The 22,323-nt window shown below is 49.1% G+C and overlaps 1 long non-coding RNA gene across 1 annotated transcript in view; it reads right to left on the reverse strand.

Annotated features, from left to right (window-relative positions):
* Positions 1-1,198: 1,198 nt before the first annotated feature.
* Positions 1,199-22,323, reverse strand: part of LOC147107831 (uncharacterized) — a 72,750-nt gene continuing 51,625 nt past the window's right edge. Inside the window, exons 4-5 of the long non-coding RNA XR_015080893.1 lie at positions 3,420-3,530; positions 1,199-1,645 (exon numbers count right to left, since the gene is read on the reverse strand). This is a non-coding gene — a long non-coding RNA (uncharacterized LOC147107831). The remainder of the gene's footprint in view (positions 1,646-3,419; positions 3,531-22,323) is intronic.

Consider the following 22,323-nt stretch of genomic DNA (forward strand, 5'->3'; position numbering starts at 1 on the left):
GATGTATTTGCTAAATCTGAATCAGATTTCCTCTCACCAGCACACTACACTAATAGAAAATCATTAATTGCAATGGGAATTGAATCTATATTGTCCATAGGTCACTAATTTACAAAAGAATTAGATGCATGCATTTACTAAATCAGCAATCGACTTTGAGAGAATTGGATGCAAGCCAGTCCACAAAGCCACCAGATATAAAGAAATCAACCACATCAAAATTGCCATTGAACACCAGGGAATGGCAGATATTCTGCCTCGCTAGATTGCGAGCAGACTCCAGGGAGTTAGACACGTGCAACTACCCAGCACTGGACCCCACAGATTGAACTGATTTCCCCACAGAGAGATAAAATAAAACAATGCTAACAATAAACTTGCAGAACCAAATGATACTGTGACCTCAGCCATGCAGAAGCTTCTCAGTAGGTTGTCCGTGCACACGTGCTGTGGAAAGATGGACGAGGTGGTAAGTGGCACACGCACAATTTGTCCCCACGTGGTCATGAATCACTATTTTATTTAGTACCTGAATGTAGTCCAAATTGGAATTCAGCCAGAGTCAGGCAGCTCTGGATTTTCATTAAATAATCCAAAGTGGTTAGCACTGTTGCCTCACAGCGCCAGGGACCCGGGTTCGAATCCGGCCTCGGGTGACTGTCTGTGTGGAGTTTGCACATTCTCCCCGTGTTTGCGTGGGTTTCCTCCGGGTGCTCCGGTTTCCTCCCACAGTCCAAAGATGTGCGGGTTAGGTTGATTGGCTGTGATAAATTGACCCTTAGTGTTAGGGGGATTAAATACATGGGGTTACGGGGATCGGGTGGGATATGTGTCGGTGCAGGCTCGATGGGCCGAAATGGCCTCTATCTGCACTGTGGGGTTTCTGTGATTTCTGTGATTTCTGTGATTGGGATCGGTTTGCATCTGACCTTCCGATCCGACACTCATCCCAAATGCCTCCTTTAGTAAGCCCACAATCATTAAGAAACATAAAACTGAAGCACTCGCAGTAAATTTAAGCCTGTATCAGAACTTGCCATTTCACTTATTCCAAGTGCAGGGAACATCACCATAGCTGGTACTCTTGCAATCACGTCTGTACATGTGCAGTGGCGTATGTTCAAGAATGTGCAGCAGGATATATTACGATAATAAATTCTGTTTTGATGGCTTATAAATCCAGTCGGTGCCGATCCAAAACGCGATACCTTGCCTTTATTGGGTACAGCTAAAATCAATTCAAAAAATCATATTTCTTTTAATGCTGGGGCTGTATGGCTTTATTTTATTGGGGCCCATTTCTTGCGTGGCGTCCCCGAAGTTCCATAAAGTTGAGGGAGTCTCCTAAAATCTTTGCCAAACACTTCAATGCAATTTATTGGGTCCCTTTCAACTGCACGCTAAAAATATGCAGTCTGAAAAATGTACGATGCTGGCCGAAGACTTCACCTGGTACAATTCCCACTGCTTCCACAAAGACGCCAGATGGCGTCATTACTGTACCTGTGGAGAGCTGGTGCATGCTCTAGCATGTGAGATCATCGTGACGGCTCTAGCAAGGAATGTTTTCAAGAGCGAGCACCACTCCCATTTTTTTCTCATAAAAATAGAAAATGCTGGAAACACTCAGCAGGTCAGGCAGCATCTGTGGAGAGAGAAACAGAGTTAACGGGGGTAACTGTAACCACAAAATATGGGTGGGCCATTAAAATTTTTAAAAATCTCAAACCTGACCCCAACCCGCCCACTTCTGGTTTTAACGGAGGTGGGTCAGAGGGGCAGGTGACCAACCCACTCCCAGGAGGCGGGTTGGCCATTTAGATATTAGATTGAGGCTGGGAGCCTCACATTTAACCTGTCCTCCAGGTTTAACCCTGGCTGGCCGGGTTTCCCAGGCTTTGGAAAACCCGGCAGCTAAAGGGAGGCGAGGACTGCTTCATGGAAAAGGTAAGTGCCTTTACAGCACTGCTTGTGGGCCAAGAGGGGCAGGAGTGCTTCCTCCCGGCCCACCAAGCTTGCCATCTGCCCCTGCCCACCATCGGACACACCCCCACCCCCATCCAAAGCCCCCCCGGGATCGGGATTCGAACCCCCCCTCCGTCAGGGTTCCGGAACCCCCCGCCACGCCACACTAACGCAGCGGCAAACTCCCTACCTGCTCCTGGGGCTGCCAACTCCTCCAGAGCCTTCCCCGCCCGACCGGGAGCCAAGGCTGTCAATCCGAACCTGTGAGTGCAAATGCCACTAAAAAGTCAACTCGCACGTGCACACCACATTTCCTAAAATGCAGCAATCGAAAACAGGACTTTTAGGCCTGGATTTTCCTAGGGTTTATTTTTTTTCCCCACCAGATGTGCAGCGAGCTGGATTTTGACCGGCCGCTATGAACCAGCAGTCGCCTCCGCGTCACTTTCCTGGGTTGTGGTCGATTACATGTGTAGGATAGGCTCCCAGCGCTTTCTCCACACTGCAGAGGGAGTCCGCCACTGCACAGAGGAAACTGTTCTGGTATTGGGTCCGACCAATGTAAAAAGGGCATAAAGCCTCCTCAATATGCTAACAGTACAGTGTAACATTGCTCTTAACGAGCCCTTCTGTAACTGAGCTGCCAGGGACGATTTCTGCCCCCACCTGCCGCAACAGTTCCCCACCACCACCTCCTTCTTACTGCCCTTGTTCTCCCTGGGTGGCACAGAAGTGGGAAGGAAGGACAAATCGGCTGGAGGTAGAAGTCCTACCCTTTCAACACCATTAACATGTGTCAGGGCAGGCAAAGGGTGGGCAACTGACATCGGTGCCAGTGGGCTGGGGAGGGAGTGAGGAAAATGTTGCCGGTTCATTTTACAGGTGGCGATGTGCCAGTTGGCTTCCCTGCCCCATTTTCCTCCGCTCGGAAATGGGGCAGTTTCCTAAAGGAAAATCCAGCCCTTACCATCAATGATTGATTATCAAAGTTAGTGGGCAGCCACTTCCAAAACCAGAGAGGTGCTCACCCTAGTCGGCAGTCCTGTAACGTTGATGCAGAAATTGCTGTCAAAGGTCGATTGGAATCACTTTTACTTCAAGTGCCGATAGAGATCAGGAAAGGTTCCTATAATCGTGCCTCTTTTCTGCCCACTTTTATACCGATTTCTGGTTTGTGCCCAGTTCACAAGATCGCAAAACAACCCACTTTGGCTCATCAATCCGGAAAAATAAACTAGAATCATACACCATAGAAGGAGGCCACTCGGCCCAGCGTGCCTGTGCCGACTTTCTGAAAGAGCTGTCCAATTAGTCCCACTCCCTCTGCTCTTTCCCCAGAGCCCTGTAGCCCCATCACCTGTCCCAATCCCGTACTGTGCCATCTAACCATAGATTGAATGAATGTACCGTTTTAGCTTCTGCTACCCTGCCCTGCAGAATTGGGCAGAACTTACCTTTCACTGGATTCCCATTTGGAAGCTCTGAAGGCGCTCGGAGTCTCTGTTCTGTAAGTTAGTGCCTCCGAGGTCACGTGCGGCCGAAAATCAGCTGAAACCCAGGCATTCCTATTTAAAAAAGAAACGGACCTTTGCTACCAAATTTAAGATAAAAAAAAGAAACAAGCAGTCCATTAAAAAAAGCACAGTCTTGCCAAAAAAAAGGATGGGTGGCAACCCCATAATTGCATAATAGGCCGCCTTATTATTTTTAGTGCTGCATATTCTAAGTGGCATTGTGGGCCTTGGAAGCCAGAAATTCTTGAATGCAAACAGAGGCCTACCCAGGGGGTATTGAACTTGGCAGAGGCCATGCAAAACAGTCATAATAATCCCAGTAGCAACGTAAGGCAACTCTTGAGTTTTAGTACAAAAAGAAAATACTGCAGATGCTGGAAATCTGAAATAAAAACAGAAAATGCTGGAGATACTCAGCAGGTCAGGCAGCGTCTGAGGTCATCTACCTGAAACGTTAACTCTGTTTTTCTCTTCACAGACGCTGCCTGGCCTGCTGAGTATCTCCAGCATTTTCTGTTTTTATTACTTGAGTTTTAGTGTTCTTTTCTCTGCATTTTCTTACGCCATGTTTACACCGATGGTAACCCTGGCTTTGCTGTAACGTAAATGAGGCCGAGTTGCTGCCTCCAGGTGAACCACGAAGGAGGTGTTTATCGCTGGTAATTTGGAGATGGTAGTACTCCTATTAGTCAAAATAAACACTGCGGACGGAGATAAGGGTGGCCATCTTTACTGCCCACCAACAGGTCATTTCATTCGGCCAGTATGGCTTTTCTGTCGCTGGCCTGTAAGGGTTCTTCATGTCCCTTGTACACCAAGCTGTACACCAAAATTCACCATAACGCTGATGCTGCTAACACCTGATACTGACTCACAAGCAGCAAAGCTTGAATGAGAACGCTCAGCTACAAAAGAAGCTGATGACAGTATATGGACTTTGATAAAACCATGTTTACGGCAGGTGGGAGATGAATAAATACTGTACGTGAATAGTTATGGATTCTCTCATCGCGCAGTGGGTAAAGGAACTGGCTGGAGCGATGCTGACATACAGAATGGGAGCTGCTGCCACTGGGAAATGCTGGACCAGCAAGTAAGATGAGGTTGAGAATTGTGGAGGTGATTTATAATCCTGCTCTCCCAGTTGGGATCCGCACTTGCAAGGATCATGGGTCGGAGAACTGGGGCTAGAGTGGGAGCGCGAGATTGTGTAATCACCCCATGTGACTTTAGAACAGCGTGACTATACAAATGATTGTGTTGTTTTTGAAGCAGTTCTGTGGTATAAATAGGCATCATGGGGGAAAAATTCGATTGCTTTGCGCCTCCCGTTAGTGCCCTAAGAAATTCAGTGGGAGGTTAGCGACGGTGGTAACCGGTAGCGCCCCGCGGTGCTGCGCCACCGGTGATTACGTCATTGCCGTGCACAGCACACCGCTCGCGCCCCGGCCGCAATCTTCGGGAGCACCCCCTGACTTATCGCCGGACGCTATGTCTGACGGGGATAGGGGGGGCCTACCTGCGGCCGGGGTGGCGCTATTTAAAGGCGAGGTGCCGGGTGGCCATTTTTGTTGCTGGCCGCCTGCCAGCATCTGCCTCCGCTCCCGTCCCCGGCCTCCTTACCTGCCCCCCCCCCGCGGAGTGCCGGCTGCGCTCCAAGAGACCGGCACTTCTCTTGAGTGCCGGGCGCTTTTGCCAGCACTCCTGATCCGCGGGGGCCCAGCTGGGCCCCGGGTCGTGCTGCGCAAGGCCCCTCCCCTTTAAGAAGGGGAGGAAGGCCTGCAATACCGCAGCACATAGTGCCGCGATATTCCCTCGCAGCGCCCCAAGAGGGAAGTGGGCCGCTTCCAGTAGCCATATGTCTTACACCGTTCTCTGACCAATGAAGTAAATGAGCACCCAGCTTTCAGTCCCCTTTAAGTAGTTGGTTGCTAGGAGGTAGATGGAAGCTGGATTGCTTGACTCTCTAATTTTCCCTCCTTCTTTCTGTCTGAATATGTATCTCGTTTCTGCTGGGTGCCTGTTAGACAGTGTGCCCAAGATCAGGAACGCAGTGCATGGAAACTCTGTGGGCCCCCTAAATTAGTGTGCTAACATCCTGCACCAGTGGTCTAAAATTTGCAGTTATTCTAAGCCCACAAATCTCAAACACAATGATCCCTGGGATGATGCGCTGTCTGATTTTACCCATCTCCCTGTGAAGGAGCATCTAGCTTGAACTGAGCACCTCCCCATATAACTGCCCAACCCTCTCAATCAGGAAGTGGCTGTTTTGGAGATCATGAGTGTACTCTTTTGCCACTTCACCTTTCAATTTTCTTTTCTTCCCACCGTTCCTGAAGGAGCTGAGTCTTGCTGGGCTACAGTCCTAAGGACATTGGTAACCTTTGGCACTTCACTCAAGGCCATTCTGATTTCTCAGCAGGGGTCACTGAATAGCAATCAGGAGGGGGCTAATTGCCCTTTCCCTAGCCTTGTGGTGTTGAAGCCAATTGCGGTACTCCTACTGCCAGTCAGGCGGAGATCTTTTAATGGGCATTGTTCTGAAGTTGTGTATCAATGTTTGGAATCATATAACACATGTGTAGTGACTATCCTAATAAAAAATGCACTTTTAAAAAGTTAAAACGTCTCATCTTATCACAGGAGGAGTATTTTATTACCTGCGAAGATTTGCTCTCCCTGTCATGAGTCCAAGCTGAATGTCAAACCACACCTGGCATAATGGTGCTGGTAATAAATTTCATGATCCCAACAGCAAAACTTTGAATGGGGAAGTTTGCCAACAGTATAAGCTGATGATAGCATATAGAGTAAGCTTTGCAAGGTTGTGCTGCTGGCACGGAGCCTCACTCAAAGATAGCGCAGATTGTAGGATTAGGCCTGGAGACCACGTTGCTGCCGATTTTCTAGTGATTCATTTTAAAGATGGGGAAGTCATAAACACTGCGAATTGGCCATGCTGAGCTCTCTGCCTGGTTCTCTGATCAGCATTTGCAGAGGTTAAGGCTCTCGTCAGGTGTGAGGCTTCCAAACTACACCCTTATATATTTAGTTACCACTGCCCTGAGGGCTCACTGGGTGAATGCACAGCCTGCTGTGATACTTAACCACATGGAGCTGAAAGGTGTAGATTCAAAACCTTGCTCTGTGCTGGATTAGCTAAACTGTACCATGGCACCAGTACGGGCATTCCCTATTAGTGTCCATGGTCTTAAGCCTAGTTCCTGATCTCTGTCGAATGGTGCCTGCTGGAAAGTGTGCATGTTATGGAGCATAAGTGAGGACAACATCGGTTTCTTCTGTGATGCCTCATGGCCAAATAGCCTGCCAACATTCACGTGTAAATAAAACCCACTCGGCTGAGGGACCAGAGGACTGGCGATGTTGTGGAATCTTACCCCAGTATATATTGCTGTCTTCAGGATGTCAGCCATGGCTCAGTGGGTAGTACACTCACCTCTGAGTCAGAAGGTTGTGGGTTTAAGTCCCACTCCAGAGACTTGAGCACAAAAATCTAGGCTGACACTCCAGTGAAGTACTGAGGGAGCGCTGCACTGTCGGAGGTGCTGCCTTTTGGATGAGACGTTAAACCGAGGCCCCGTCTGCCCTCTCAGGTGGACGTGAAAGATCCCATGGCACAATTTCGAAGAAGAGTAGGGGAGTTATCCCCGGTGTCCTGGCCAATATTTATCCCTTAATCAACATCGCTAAAAAAACAGATTATCTGGTCATTATCACATTGCTGTTTGTGGGACCTTGCTGTGTGCAATTTGGCTGTAGTGTTTCCCGCATTACAACAGTGACTACACTTCAAAATGTACTTCATTGGCTGTAAGGCACTTTGGGATGTCCGATGGTCGTGAAAGGTGCTATATAAATGCAAGTCTTTCTTTCAAGAGTGGAGAAAATTGGGAGGGAAAGAAGGGATCAGTTACTTCCTTAGACATACAAGAGCAGTAACTATAAGACTCTGCTTTTGGGATGGAGCCTGACGGCTTCTACCCTATAATAGCTAAGTTAACAATAGACCAGAAATGTGATAATCCAAGTTAAACATAAACACCCGATTATAACAGTTAGTGACAGTTAAGGGGGATGGGGCTTCCGGAGTACAATTGGTCGTGTGGCAGAGGTGATTAGTTCCTGGAAAAACTTGCCCCAGCTTAGAACGATATAGTCAGCTTCGACTAGCAGAGTAGCAGTGAGTATTACGGCTGAAGTCACAATGAATCTGATCTGGCAGATCTACAGTACAGCCACTTTATTTTTTATTAAACCTGTAGATTAGATTTGATTCCTCATTTATGAGTGAAACACTCATCACGTTAGTTTCAAAAATCTGGAGAGTAGGTTACAGCTTGATGAATGTATAAATTACTTTTGCAGTTTAAATTATCATCTGAATCCCACGATTGTGCGAGACCCATCCACCTTCCTGCACTCCACATAAAATGTGCAGTATTTGAACCACATCCACACTGCATTCCTTTGTACTTCCTGTTCAGGAGTGCCACGCAGATGTAAGCTTTCATCTATTTCACAAAAGGATTAGATAGTGACTCAACAGAAAGCTCGGACTAGTGCCAGACAAGCAATACTATCATAGATTTATTTGAGTGTACGTCTAAAATTTTATTGCTTGGCTCTACAGTCTCTTTTTGCAAAATGCACAAAATCTAATAGGTATTTTCTTCAGGTCAGTACAATAACTGAACCTTATTGGTTTCAGAGACACTTAATTTCTTCCCCTTCATCCCCCCCCCCACCCATTATTAGAAATTAGAGGGATGCTCTCCATCTGTTTATGAATATTACATTGTTGAGGATTTTAAGATGGCTCACCAGTTCCTTCAGATATCTGGTAGCATTCTCACCTCTTGAGTCAGGAGATTGTGCATTCAAGTCCCACTCCCGACACTTGAGCACATACTTTAGGCTGACACTTCATTGGAGTCATGAGGGACTGTCTTTCAGATGAGATGTTAAACTGAGGCCCTGTCAGCCCTTTCAGGTGAATGTAAAAGATTCCATGGCACTATTTGAAGAATAGCAGGGAAGTTATCCTAGTGTCCTTGCCAATATTCATCCCTCAACCACTATCACTAAAACAGATTTTCGAGTCATTTATCTCATGGGACCTTGCTGTGAGCAAATTGGCTGCTGCATTTCCAGACATTACAATGACTACAGTTCAAAAAAATCTGTGAATTGCTTTGGGATGTCTTCAGTGCTTGAATGGTGCTATATAAATGGAAGTTCTTTCATTCTTTTCTTTACATTAGCATCCAGAAAAACTTCAATAATTAAAAGATAACTTGCATAGATATTAAACAAACTTTATTTTTCTCCCATCAGAAACAAGCTAATTAGGGCTTGTATGTATAAGTCTACGGCCTAGAAATTCAGTTGGCTGCGCCAGCCGTTAGCGCCTTAGGAGGAGCAGATCTCGAGCGCTAGGCGCTTAGCGCCCGGGCACAGCGCGATCTGCGCCTCGCCCCAACTTCAGTAGACATTTAGCGCCGACGCAAAGTCTTTGCGCGCGCTCATCTGCGCGCGCAGATCATGACGTCATTTTGTCGTGCAACGCCCTTTGTGCGCCCGGAACCGGAACTTCACTCGCGCCGCCCCATTGTGCGCCGGGCGGCCCTAACGACTGTTGAGTGGAACGGTACACAGCCGAGGCGGGCCGCGGGGAGCGCAAATTAAAGGGCACTTACCCTGCACTATAAAGGGCAGCCATTTTGCAGCATTCACTCTTGTGCAACGGATTTTTGGAGAGAGACCAAGGAAGAGAGCTTACTGCTTTGGCCCAACACTAGGACAGGTATTTTTGGCTTCAGGCCAGAGCTTTGCAATTATCTTTGCCTTCATTGAGATCTCAGTGTTTGCCAGCATATTATGGGGGCTGCATTGGGTGCCAACGCTGAGTTTCAGCCTTATGTCGGAAGGGCTTACAGACGCCGTGAGAGAGTGGCAGCCCTGGCTAGACGCAGAGGGGGCAACAGGCGTCGCCAAGTAAGGCCTTACCCACCCAGGGTATACCGCCAGCAGTTCTCCTATCTCAACATGTCTGCCGCGCAGTGTGTTAGGAGGCTGCGATTCAGAAGGGAGGTGGTTGCAGACATTTGCCAGCTGCTTCACAGAGATCTGCGTCCACAGCTGATGCGCAGGACGTCTCTGTCGGTGGCAGTGAAGGTGACGGTGGCTCTCAACTTCTATGCCACCGGCTCCTTCCAATCCGCTGCTGGGGACATCGCTAACATCTCCCAGTTCGCCGTGCATTGCTGCATCCGCCAGGTGACCAATGCCCTTTTCAGAAGGAGACGTCAATTCATCTCCTTCCCCATGACCCTGGACAAGCAGCAGCAGCGTGCAGTGGGATTTGCAAGAATAGCGGGCTTCCCCATGGTGCAGGGCGCCATTGACTGCACGCATGTGGCTTTGCGGGCACCTCTGGAGCATGCCGAGGATTACTGCAACCGGAAGGGCTACCATTCCCTCAACGTACAGCTGGTGTGTGACCACAGGCAGCGCATCCTAGCTGTCAATGCCCGCTTTCCAGGCAGCAGCCACGATGCCTTTATCCTGCGACAGACAACTGTGGCTGACATGTTCCAGGCACAGCCTCACCCAAGAGGATGGCTTATCGGGGACAAAGGCTATCCTTTGTGTACCTGGCTCATGACCCCGCTCCGCGCGCCCACGACCCCTGCTGAAGAGGCATACAACGAGAGCCATCAAGCGACCAGGAACCTCATTGAACAAACAATCGGTGTCCTGAAGCAACGGTTCCGCTGTCTGGATCGCTCCGGGGGAGCCCTCCAGTATTCGCAGGAGCGAGTCTCCCAATTCGTCGTCGTTTGCTGCATGCTGCACAACCTGGCTATCCGCAGGACTCAGGCACTGCCACCTCACGTTGGACCACCACCTCAGGAGGAGGAGCAGGAGGAGCATGAGGAGGAGGAGGAGTACCAGCCCAGGAGGGAGGCAGAAGGTCCAAGGGCCGCCCGTCGGCAGCTTATTGAACGTCACTTCTAGGCCCCCTGTCAGGGAATGGCTTGTGCCAATGAAAGAACATGATTGCAGCTGCTCCGCAAGCCCTCAGCCGGTTAAGGCAACAAACACTTCAAAGATCAAACATGGACAATGTGAATAAATAAAATTGTTTATTGTACAAACTCAGGGCCCTTCCCACATGAAAACCAAAAACACACGAAACCCCCAAAAAACACTCACACACATGACTCACTCCCACAACCTGGGGAGGATTAACAAAAGATGTAAACAAAAATGGCCTTCATCCTCGGCCTTCACAAAACACCCATTCCAAAAAACAAAACATTTGGACACACCCTCTACTTAGTGGCCCGCGAGGGCAATGCCTTCTGCAAACTTTGGCGGACCCTGCACACCCTGCTGCTCCTCCTCAAAGTGAGGCCAGTGGCTGCTGCAAGGCTGGGGGAAGGCTCCTGAGGGGCACATGTCGTGACGGCAGATGCCCTTGGGGGTCGGCCTAGACGAGGTCTGGCCATCGAGGGGCCGGCTGGTGAATGCTGCAGCTGTGGCTGGGCAGCATCAGTCACTGCAGCAGCTCGTGGCAGCTCCACTGGGGGAGTGGCAGTGGCGGCTGGAGGAATGGGGGCAAGCTGGCGGATGGCAGGTGCTTGCTGGTCGCCTGAGACACTGGCACTCGCCCGGGCCAGCACTGCAGCATGCGCAGCAATCTGCCGAGGGACAGACCGCTGTGCTGCTGCAGCGCGCCGGGTGCCCTGGCGATGCCTGGCTGACACAGCGAGTGTGGCAGCAGTGAGTGCCCGTGTTGCCCTGTTCTGTGACCGCATCAGAGCAGCCAGTGACTGCACGGCACCACTGATCACCTGGCCAGTCGCTGCCTGAGCTGCCCCGAATTCCGCCAAACTGGTGGCCTGTGAGGCCCCGAATTCGGTCACACTCCGAGACAGGGACTCGATGGCCTCAGGCATCCATGCCACTACCCCCATGAGCTCCGTGTGCCGGCGCTCCGAGTCCGCGGACATGTCCTCGAGGCGGCGCATCTCCTCGGCGTTGACCGTCTCCGGACTGGAGGCCGGACTCTCCCTCTGGGGAGAAGGCCGCCGAGCTGGCCGACCCTTCCTGCGTTGCTGGACGCCGCTGGGCCCAGCAATTGGACTCCCCTCCGACCCTTCCCCCCTCTGGGGAGAAGGCCACTGAGCTTCCACCCCCCTCCCGCGTTTCTGCAGGCCGCTGGTCCCAGGAGCTACACTCCCCTCCGACACTTCCCCCAGGCTCCCCTCCAGGGAAGACGTCTCCCCTACATTGGCATGGCTTGCCGCGGCTGAGGGTTCCCCTGATGGGCCGCCTTCCTCTTGCTCCTCCTCCTTCTCCTCTTCTGAGGGGCTGTCACTGGCAACTTCAGGGACCTCCTCCTCACCATCTGAAAGCAGGAAGGCACAAGAGTAGCTTTAGAGTGAGGAGAGGGCGTCAGCGAGGGATGCATGAGTGGTGGCATTCAGCGCATTGGTCGGACAGTGGCAAAGGATGTAGATCTGATGCGCAAGTGGCACGAGAGAGGTCCAAAAGGTGATGCCCTTACCATTGGTGCCCAGAACAGGGTCGGCATCTCCAGATGCAACGGGGCCAATCACCCGGCCACCCATGATGCGCTCCATGCGCTGTTGCAGCTCGGTGAGCGGCTGGATCTGGGGTCCGCCTCCCCCGGTCTCAGTCCGGCTCATCTTATTATTGGCCAGCTTGGCCTGCAAGAGAAAGGACGGCCTCTAAGTACAGTGTGTAGCCCTGATCTTCTGTGCACTGCCTCCCATGGTGGAATAGCCTGGCCAGTGTGTAGCCCTGATCTTGTGTGCACTGCCTCCCATGGTCGAATAGCCTGGCCAGTGTGTTAAGTGCACAATGTGCAATTGATGTTCATGACTGTCCCATAGCTGCTGCATGAGGGCTGGCCATTTGGGCTTTCAGGTCCCTTTGCCCATAATGTGAGGTGCACATGCAAGGATGAGGAGGATACTGGAAAGGGTACTCACCCTGACAATCCTGGCGAGGTCATTTAGCTTTTTGCGGCATTGTACAGTGCTCCTGGGGACCTCACTGTTGGATGTCACCCTGGTGGCGACATGCCTCCAGGCTTTCCGGTAGAGGCGGGCCGCCGGCTTCTTCCCATTGTTCGGAAACAAAATATGGCGTCTCTTCTCCACAGCGCCAACCAGCACCCTCAGATCATGCTCTGAGAAGCGCTGCGCTCGTTCACGGGCCTTCTCCATCCTTTCAGGCGCTATTTGGGTCCAGCAGCAGTGTTCAGGCCTAGCTGGAGGGCTGCAGTGTCCAGGGCGTGGCAGCAGACCAACTCGACCCTTCCCCCTTAAGAGCTGGCCGGCGCCAGGGTGTCTGCTGTCAATCAAGAAATGGCCGCACATGCGCTGCGCCCGGCCTCGGCAGTATCGCTCAGCACCTCCGGCTTAGCGCCTAAAGAGAGCCGTGCGTCGCCAGTTTTAGCGCTCGAGCAAACTCTTAGGGCGAAGCTAATGAAGATCGGCGAAGTGGCCTCGAATTTGCGCCGGGCGCAAACTTTAGCGGCCGCCCGACTTTACCGCCCCAAAAGTGGCTATAATGAATTTCTAGGCCTACATCTATAAACACTGGTGTACTGGTTTAGTAAACTTCATGGGGATTCAGCTTGACAATTTTGTCCAGTGAGTAAACGAGTTATACAGACCAGGATGCTCTCAGGTTTGAGCCCAATCTGGGGTGAATGCTGATTAAAAAGTCAATTGAAAATTTCAAAATGGAGATCGATAGATTTTTGTTCGGTAAGGGTATCATGGGATATGGAACCAAGGCGGGTAAATGGAGTTAAGATACAGATCAGCCATGATCTCATTCAATGGCGGAATAGGCTTGAGGGGCTGCATGGCCTACTCCTGTTCCCATGTTCTGATGATTTCAACTGGTGGTGGGTGGGGTGGGGTGGGGGGAGGGAGCAGTGCTGGTGCAACAATTGGCTTCAGTGCCCTTGAGTAGGAGAGGGAACCCCTTTCAAGGATTTCCACTCCTGATTACTATCCAATGACCTCTATTGGAAGTGCATATTGATGTGGACTTCAGGTGAGGACTGAATTGGGCTTGGCAGTGATCCCCAACAGTTGAATTGTCTGTCGACAGTCACCGTCAAGTTTCACACATGACTACCAGCCACTTGGGTGGCACATATAGGGTTGATGCCAACTAAACAGCGGCAGACTTTTTGGACCAAATGGCCTATTCCTAGTCCAGAAATTCTGCTCTTTTATGTAGGGGCAGAACTTAGCTGTTATGCCATAGATAGGCTGGAAACTGGTATGGAACCCATCTCCACCAGATTTCTACCCCTTGATAGCTGCCATGTAAATTTCAATGGGGGCACAGACCCTTTCCATCTCCCACTCCAGTTCGGGTTGCATGTCGAAGGGTTTTTCTGGGCTCCCTCGAAAATTCCACATGATACATTTGCAACACGGCCAGTAAGAACCAGATGTACTTAGTGTTTTGGGCTGCACGTGGAGCCCACTATGCCAAGTCAAACAGCAATTGATTCCAAACAGTTTGAATTTGGGCCCTACCATCTTGTGAGCAGCAGTGGTAGAGGTATGGCCAGCAGAACTCCTCCAGCAGACCGACCTTATAAATCACCAACGAAACAGCGGGTCATTGCACCGAAAACCTATTGAGTTCATGGGGTGGGCACCCACATTGTGCCCTTAAGATGTAAGTGACCCTATACCTGTGGATTTGGGAGGGATCATGGCTTGGACTACAAGGTGAGTGAAGCTTCTATCAGAACTTCTATCCTCCTTATGTCTATCATATGTGTTGGATCATAAAATCAAGGGGCAGCCTTCACTCATAGAATTATAGAATGGTTACAGCATTCGGCCCGTTGAGCCCGTGTCGGCTCTCTAAGGGCACCTCAGCTGGTCCCACTCTCCCGCCCTTTCCCTGTAGCCCTGTAATTTTTTTTCCTTCAACTCCCTTTTGAAAGATAAGATTGAGTCTGCCTCCACCACCCTTTCAAAAAGTGCATTCCAGATCTTAACCACTCGCTGTGTAAAAAAGTTTTTTCTTATGTCGCCTTTGGTTCTTTTGCCAATCACCTTAAATCTGTGTCCTCTGGTTCTTGACCCTTCTGCCAATGGGAACAGTTTCCCTCTATCTACTCTGTCCAGACCCCTCATGATTTTGAACACCTCTATCAAATCTCCTCTCAATCTTCTCTGCTCCAAGGAGAACAACCCCAGCTTCTCCAGTCTATCAACGTAACTGAAGCCCCTCATCCCTGGAATTATTCTCAGAAATCTTTTCTGCACCTTCTCTAAGGCCTTCACATCCTTTCTAAAGTGCGGTGCCCAGAATTGGACAAAATACTCCAGTGGCTGCTGAACCAGTGTTTTATACAGGTTCAGCATAATTTCCACACTTTTGTACTCTATACCTCTATTTATGAAGCCCAGGATCCCGTAAGCCTTTTTAACTGCTTTGTCAACCTGCCCTGCCACCTTCAACGATTTGTGCACATTTACCCCCAGGTCTCTCTGTTTGTGCACCCCCTTTAGGATTGTACCCTTTAGATTATATATCCTCACCATTCGTTCTACCAAAGTGTATCACTTCACACTTTTCTGCGTTAAATTTCATCTGCCACGTGTCCGCCCATTTCACCAGCCTGTCTATGTCTTCCTGAAGTCTATCACTCTCCTCCTCACTGTTCACTATACTTCCAAGTTTTGTGTCATCTGCAAATTTTGAAATTGTGCCCTGTACACCAAAGTCCAAGTCATTAATATATATCAAGAAAAACAGTGGTCCTAGAACCGACCCCTGGGAAACACCACTGTATACCTTCCTCCAGTCCGAAAAACAACCGTTCACCACTACTCTGTTTCCTGTCACTTAGCCAATTTCGTATCCATGCTGCCACTGTCCCTTTTATTCTATGGGCTTCAACTTTGCTGGCAAGCCTATTATGTGGCACTTTGTCGAACGCCTTTTGGAAATCCAGGTACACTACGTCAACCGCATTACCCTCATCAACCCTCTCTGTTACCACATCAAAGAACTCAATCAAGTTAGTTAAACACGATTTGCCTTTAACAAATCCGTGCTGGCTTTCCTTAATTAATCCACACCTATCCAAGTGACTGTTAATTTTGTCCCTGATTACTGTTTCTAAAAGCTTCCCCACCACCGAGGTTAAACTGACTGGCCTGTAGTTGCTGGGTTTATCTTTATACCCTTTGTTGAACAATGGCGTAATATTTGCCAGGTGTAGCTTTGGGGCAATCAGAAGTAAGTTTGAGATAGAGCAGACACTGCTGAAAAGAGCATGATTTTCTTGAAATGGTTAGTTCTTTAGAAAGTTGTGCAGTATTGCAGTGTACGATACAGCAGGCCAGTTGTGATGAAATTATCCCAAAAAGCATTAATTGTGCATGACATGATTTTCAAACCTGGTAAAAATATTTTCCATGATACTTCATCAGAAGACAGGAAAAATTATTATAAGATACATGTTATAATCATGGACATGAGTATGGACACAGTTAGATGGGTGCCTGACCCATGCAAGAGAAATTAACTATCAAACTCTCTGGCACAGAAAGTGGCACAGACATGCAGGAACGTCTGATGTCTGAGGAGGTCTCTTTCCAGCTCCTTGCACCACAAAGTGTGACTGGATCAATGAGACAGATGACCTTAGCTGCCTCTTCTATTTTTCTGCTCATCTCTCCCATCCTCCTTCTACTTTATTGGCCTCCATTTTGCGGTTGTGTTTACCCCTATTTTGTCCTTTTAGTGCATTTTTACTGCCTGTCTGCAATGTATTCACAAGCTATTAAACTGAGTCACCAAAGTTGAGACTTGACTTTTACCCGTGTTTTCCCCTCCCTCTCTGCTTTGATCAGTTCTTTCAAGGAGCTTCCTCGTCTCCCAGAAATGTTAAACTATTATTTCTGGTCACAGGTGCTGACTGACCTGCTGTTCATTCCCAGTATTTGCAGTTATTTCTTTCTATTTCAGCAGTATAGTTGTTGGGACAAAAATCACTTTCCTAAAGTAGGTGTGTTTCTGATGAAAATAATTCCAGTAAGGACAATGTTGAAAATTTCCAAAAAGTTTTGAGGAGAAATTTGCAAAGTTGAGCTTGTTTTGTTGGTGAAAGGAAGATTGAGTAGAACATGATCCAGGTTGTTAAATGTGGAGGCATGATGATGGAAATGGGAGTAAACTATTTGACTCGAGGTCTCCTCTGAGATAACTCAGATGTCTCAAGCTAGATATCAGTGTGGTTGCCCTTTTCAGCATTGCCTCAAGTACCTGGGTATCTCCGCTATAGTATGTTGGCCAGAATTGTTCATATTGCAACTGGGGCAGCACGGTGGCATAGTGGTTAGCACTGTTGCCTCACAGCGCCAGGGACCCGGGTTCGAATCCGGCCTCGGGTGACTGTCTGTGTGGAGTTTGCACATTCTCCCCGTGTTTGCGTGGGTTTCCTCCGGGTGCTCCGGTTTCCTCCCACAGTCCAAAGATGTGCGGGTTAGGTTGATTGGCTATGATAAATTGACCCTTAGTGTTAGGGGGATTAAATACGTGGGGTTACAGGGATAGGGTGGGATATGTGTTGGTGTAGGGGTTACGGGGATCGGGTGGGATATGTGTCGGTGCAGGCTCGATGGGCTGAAATGGCCTCTATCTGCACTGTGGGGTTTCTGTGATTTCTGTGATTGTACTCCAGATGTGGCTGTACCAATGCTTCCTGGAATTTTACTCTATTCCTGTGGCTATATATCCCAAGACTCAGTCAGCTTTCATTCCTCTTGCTGTGCACTGCGCTGTTGGTTTCAGTGAGCTATCTGTCAATACCTACAGATCCCGCTCCTGTATTGTGTCCTGAGCTATTTATTTAATATTCCTTGTTTATTTCCTTTCCAAATTTCATTACCTTATGTTTGTCCACAATAAATGACATTTGCCACTTATCAGCCCACCCTTTCAAACCTCTCCTTTTATTTGATTTGCTTGTTCCCAATTGATTGAACCTCAACCCCACCATCTTTTCTAACCCAGCTCTCTTTATTTTCCCTCTCTCTAGGTCTGCTCTGTTTGTTTCCCTCCTGCCTTAGTAGTTTAACATAGAAACATAGAAGATAGGAGCAGGAGTAGGCCATTCGGCCCTTCGAGCCTGCTCCGCCATTCAATGAGATCATGGCTGATCATCCAATTTCAGTACCCTGTCCCTGCCTTCTCCCCATATCCCTTGATCCCTTTAGCCTCAAGAAATATATCCAACTCTTTCTTGAATATATTTAATGAACTGGCCTCCACCGCCCTCTGTGGTAGAGAATTCCACAGGTTCACCACTCTCTGGGTGAAGAAATTCCTCCTCATTTCAGTCCTAAATGGCTTACCCCTTATCCTTAGACTATGACCCCTGGTTCTGGACTCCCCGGCCATCAGAAACATCCTTCCTGCATCTAGTCTGTCCAGACCTGACAGAATTTTATAGGTTTCGATGAGATCCCCTCTCAATCTTCTAAACTCCAGTGAGTATAAGCCCAATCGACACTGTTGTGTATGTACCTTTAAGGGAATAACTGGTCTCAGACTGCAGTACCGGCAGTGACCACCCCTGTATAAAAGGCACTAACAGCCTTCTGTAGTTTCAGTTTCCCGTTTGTCTCCATTCAGTAAAGACTTGTTATGATCAACTCCTGCTGTCCGTGTCTCAATTATACACGGACATAATATTGGCGATGAGCAAATACGAACTTACCTACAGTCTGCACCACCTCCTGGGATCCATTCCTGAAGCGAAGTGAGCAGAGGTCGAGGTCAGAAGGAGGAAAGAAGCAGTAGAAACGGGCGTCGACCGTGGGCATCCACCCCTGAGTCAGCGGAGTTGAAGATTGCAGGAGAGGCTGTCGAGAGCGGGGCTTGGTTCCTGTCGACGGTGCTTCAGCTAATCGGGCTGGTGGCAGGTAGTACACTGATCCTTCCTGGGCTGCGGCGGTTTAGAACTCGAGCGGGTGGCTTGCAATGGGGCCGAGCAGCGTTGTCGGGAAGAGGAGAGAGAGAGAGGGTGGAGCACACAGGGCGCGGCCGGTGCTATGAAGCCGGGCAGCGTACAGACCCGAGAAGAGGGAGGCAAGAGTCCCACAGGGTTGTTCCACGACGGGAAAATAATAAAATAACAAAAAAATATATATTAAATGCGCAGAAAGCCGCGAGGAGCTGCAGGTTGCAACGGAAACTGCGGAAAGCAGCGCTAGCAACAGCGGGGAAGAAGGCAAAGCGCGGGAGGCGCCATCGTAATCCAGTGGGGAAGAAGGCAAAGCGCGGGAGGCGCCATTTTGTTAAATCGGGGAAGAAGGCAAAGCGCGGGAGGCGCCATTTTAGATTTCCAAGATGCCGAAGACTGGCTGTATCACTGCCTTTGATAATGCAATAGAGGACTGGACCACGTATGTGGAAAGAGTCGAGGTATATTGCGAGGCAAACGAAATAGCCGATGAGAAAAAGGCATCGGTACTGCTAAACTTAATGGGCGCAAGAACGTACGGCCTATTGCGGGACCTGATTGCTCCAGCCAAACTGAAGGCGAAGAGTTTTAACGAAATTGTTGCTATCCTACAGGAACACCTAAACCCTGCACCGCTGCTGATAGCAGAAAGATTTAAATTCCACAGGAGAACTCAGCATAAAGATGAGAGCAATGCTGAGTACCTTACGGAATTACGCAAGCTATCAAAGCACTGCCAGTTCGGAGCAGGACTGGCAGATACCCTACGGGACAAATTTGTCTGTGGACTCCTGAGTGAAGGAACCCAGAAGAGGTTACTCTCAGAGAAAGAGCTGACGCTAGATAAGGCTTTCAGTGTGGCAGTATCGTACGAAGCAGCAGCCAGGGGAGCTGCGGAAATACAACAAAAGCCACAGGAATACGGCACTCACGAAATGACACAGGGATTTGCAAAATGTTATCGCTGCGGCAGAACTAACCATGACCAGAAGGACTGCTGGTCCAAGGACAAAATATGCAGGCAATGCGGAAAGGTGGGACACATTGCACGAGGTTGCAGGTCTGGGAAGAAGACCAACAACAACAAAAAGGCTACTAAGGAACCGTACAGAAAGTACAAAAGATGACGGACAGTAGTTCCGAAGACCAGATGAGCGATAGTGAATCCGGGAACAAGAGACTAAGCTGTCTCAAACTTCACAACGTAATCGCAAAAGAGGATCACCGAACCATTTGGGTCACCCTCACGATAGCAGGGTCCCAAGTCAAAATGGAATTGGATACAGGATCAGCTCTAACCGTCATGAATCGACGCGACTATGAGCGGCTATTCTCACACATACCCTTGAGAGAGACATCCATTGTCTTGAGGATATATACGGGGCAAAAAGTATACCCCAGAGGAAAAATAAGGGTGCCTGTCGAATACAACGGCAAGAAAATACGGAAATTGTATCTCTACATTCTGCAAGATGGTGGACCACCGTTATTGGGACGTGAATGGATCAGAAAGATAAGTTTAGACTGGCACTCCATTCAGGCACTGACGGTGGCGGATAAAAAAGATGACGACGTCACTCCTGGACGATTGTCAACAATCTTAGCTGACGCCAAAGAGGTATTTCAACAAGAACTGGGCACTCTTAAAGGCGTAACCGCCTCGATAAAAATAGAGGAGAATGCAATTCCCAAGTTTTTCAAAGCAAGACCGGTACCATATGCAATTCGCCCAGCCGTCGAGGCAGAGCTGGAGAATCTGGAGCATGCAGGCGTGTTATCTAAGGTAGACTGGAGCGAGTGGGCGACACCCATCGTTCCTGTCATGAAGAAAACGTTAAGCAATAAGTCTGAGGAGCCAAGGAAGGTTCGCATCTGTGGGGACCTCAAGGTGACGGTGAACCCAGTCCTTCACACAGTACAATATCCTCTTCCAAAGATAGAAGATATCTTCGCCTCACTATCTGGAGGGAAGCGTTTTACAAAAATTGACCTAGCACAAGCATATTTGCAGATGGAGGTTGAAGAATCCTCTAGGAAATATCTCACGATAAACACTCACAAAGGTCTTTACCAGTATAATCGACTGGTATTCGGAGTAGCATCAGCGCCGGCGATCTGGCAAAGAGCGATGGAACAAGTCCTGCAAGGGATTCCGGGGACTCAGTGTTACTTGGACGACATCCTAGTGACAGGTGAAGATGACAGTGAACACCTTGCCAACCTAGAGCAGGTGCTCACTAGACTACGTGAACATGGGCTGCGAGCCAATCGCCCCAAGTGTGAGTTTTTTAAGAAACAGATATCGTATTGTGGCCACGTGATTGATGAAGAGGGGTTGCATAAGTCCCCTGACAAAATTGAAGCGGTAGTTATGGCTCCGGTGCCTGAAAATGTGTCACAACTGAGGTCATTCCTCGGATTGGTGAATTACTACCATAAGTTTTTGCCGAATTTGTCCACAATTCTGAATCCACTGAACACCCTACTACGAACGGGAGTAGCATGGAAATGGAGCGATGAATGTAAGCGGGCCTTTCAGGAGAGTAAGGACCTAATCACTTCAAGAAAAGTATTGGCTCACTACAACCCATCACTACCGATAAGGCTGGCGTGTGATGCGTCTCCCTACGGCATTGGGGCGGTACTGTCACATAAATTCCTTGATGGTTCAGAGAGGCCGATAGCTTTTGCGTCACGCTCGTTAACTTCAGCCGAGCGTAACTACGCTCAGATTGACAGAGAGGCCCTCAGCCTGGTGTGGGGGGTGAAGAAGTTCAATCACTACCTGCACGGTCAGAAATTTACTCTACTAACGGATCATCAACCTCTCGTCTCCATTTTCAACCCTCAGAAGGGCGTACCGATAATGACGGCACAACGGCTGCAGAGGTGGTCCCTTTTCCTAGGGGCACACCACTATGACATCGAGTACAAGGGAACTAAACAGCATGGGAATGCTGATGGATTGTCGCGCCTACCGTTACCGATGGTGGAAGAAGAACTGGCGGTGGATCCAGTGGAGTTATTCCACTCGACTATAGTCGAATATCTCCCTGTGACGAATGCAAACATAGAAAAGGAAACATGAAATGACCCGACACTCTCCAGGGTCTATGATTTAACGGTGAAGGGATGGCCAGCACATGGCCAACCACTGCTGCCAGCATTCTCGCCGAGAAGAGAACAGCTGTCAGTGTGCAGGGGGACCTTGATGTGTGGATCCAGAGTAGTAATTCCACCTAAATTGACGGATAGAGTGCTCAATGAGCTTCATGAGGGTCATCTGGGTGGGGTAAAAATGAAGAACTTAGCCAGAGCGTTTGTGTGGTGGCCGGGAATCGATAGAGAAATCGAAGAGATGACCAAGAGCTGTACAGGATGCCAGAAGGTCCAAAACGCCCCACCATAAGCTCCTCTACATCCATGGGAGTGGCCCTCATCTCCATGGCAAAGGGTGCACATTGATTTTGCTGGTCCCTTTATGGACTCGATGTTTTTAATTGCAGTGGATGCACATTCAAAGTGGCCAGAGGTAATAAAAATGTCCTCAACCACCACAGAAAAAACCATCACAGTCTTACGAACCATATTCGCCAGAAATGGGCTGCCTGAACAGATTTGCTCTGACAATGGACCACAGTTTGTGCCTGAAGAGTTCCGGAGGTTCTTAAAGAACAATGGTGTTAAGCATTACACATCCGCCCCATATCATCCAGCCACTAATGGATTGGCCGAGAGGTTTGTTCAAACATTCAAGAAGGCTATCAAGGCAAT

The sequence above is a fragment of the Somniosus microcephalus genome, chromosome 14 (genome assembly GCF_052327205.1).
Source record: "Somniosus microcephalus isolate GS21.2 chromosome 14, FLI_Smic_1.0, whole genome shotgun sequence".
In the NCBI taxonomy this organism is placed as follows: Eukaryota; Metazoa; Chordata; class Chondrichthyes; order Squaliformes; family Somniosidae; genus Somniosus; species Somniosus microcephalus.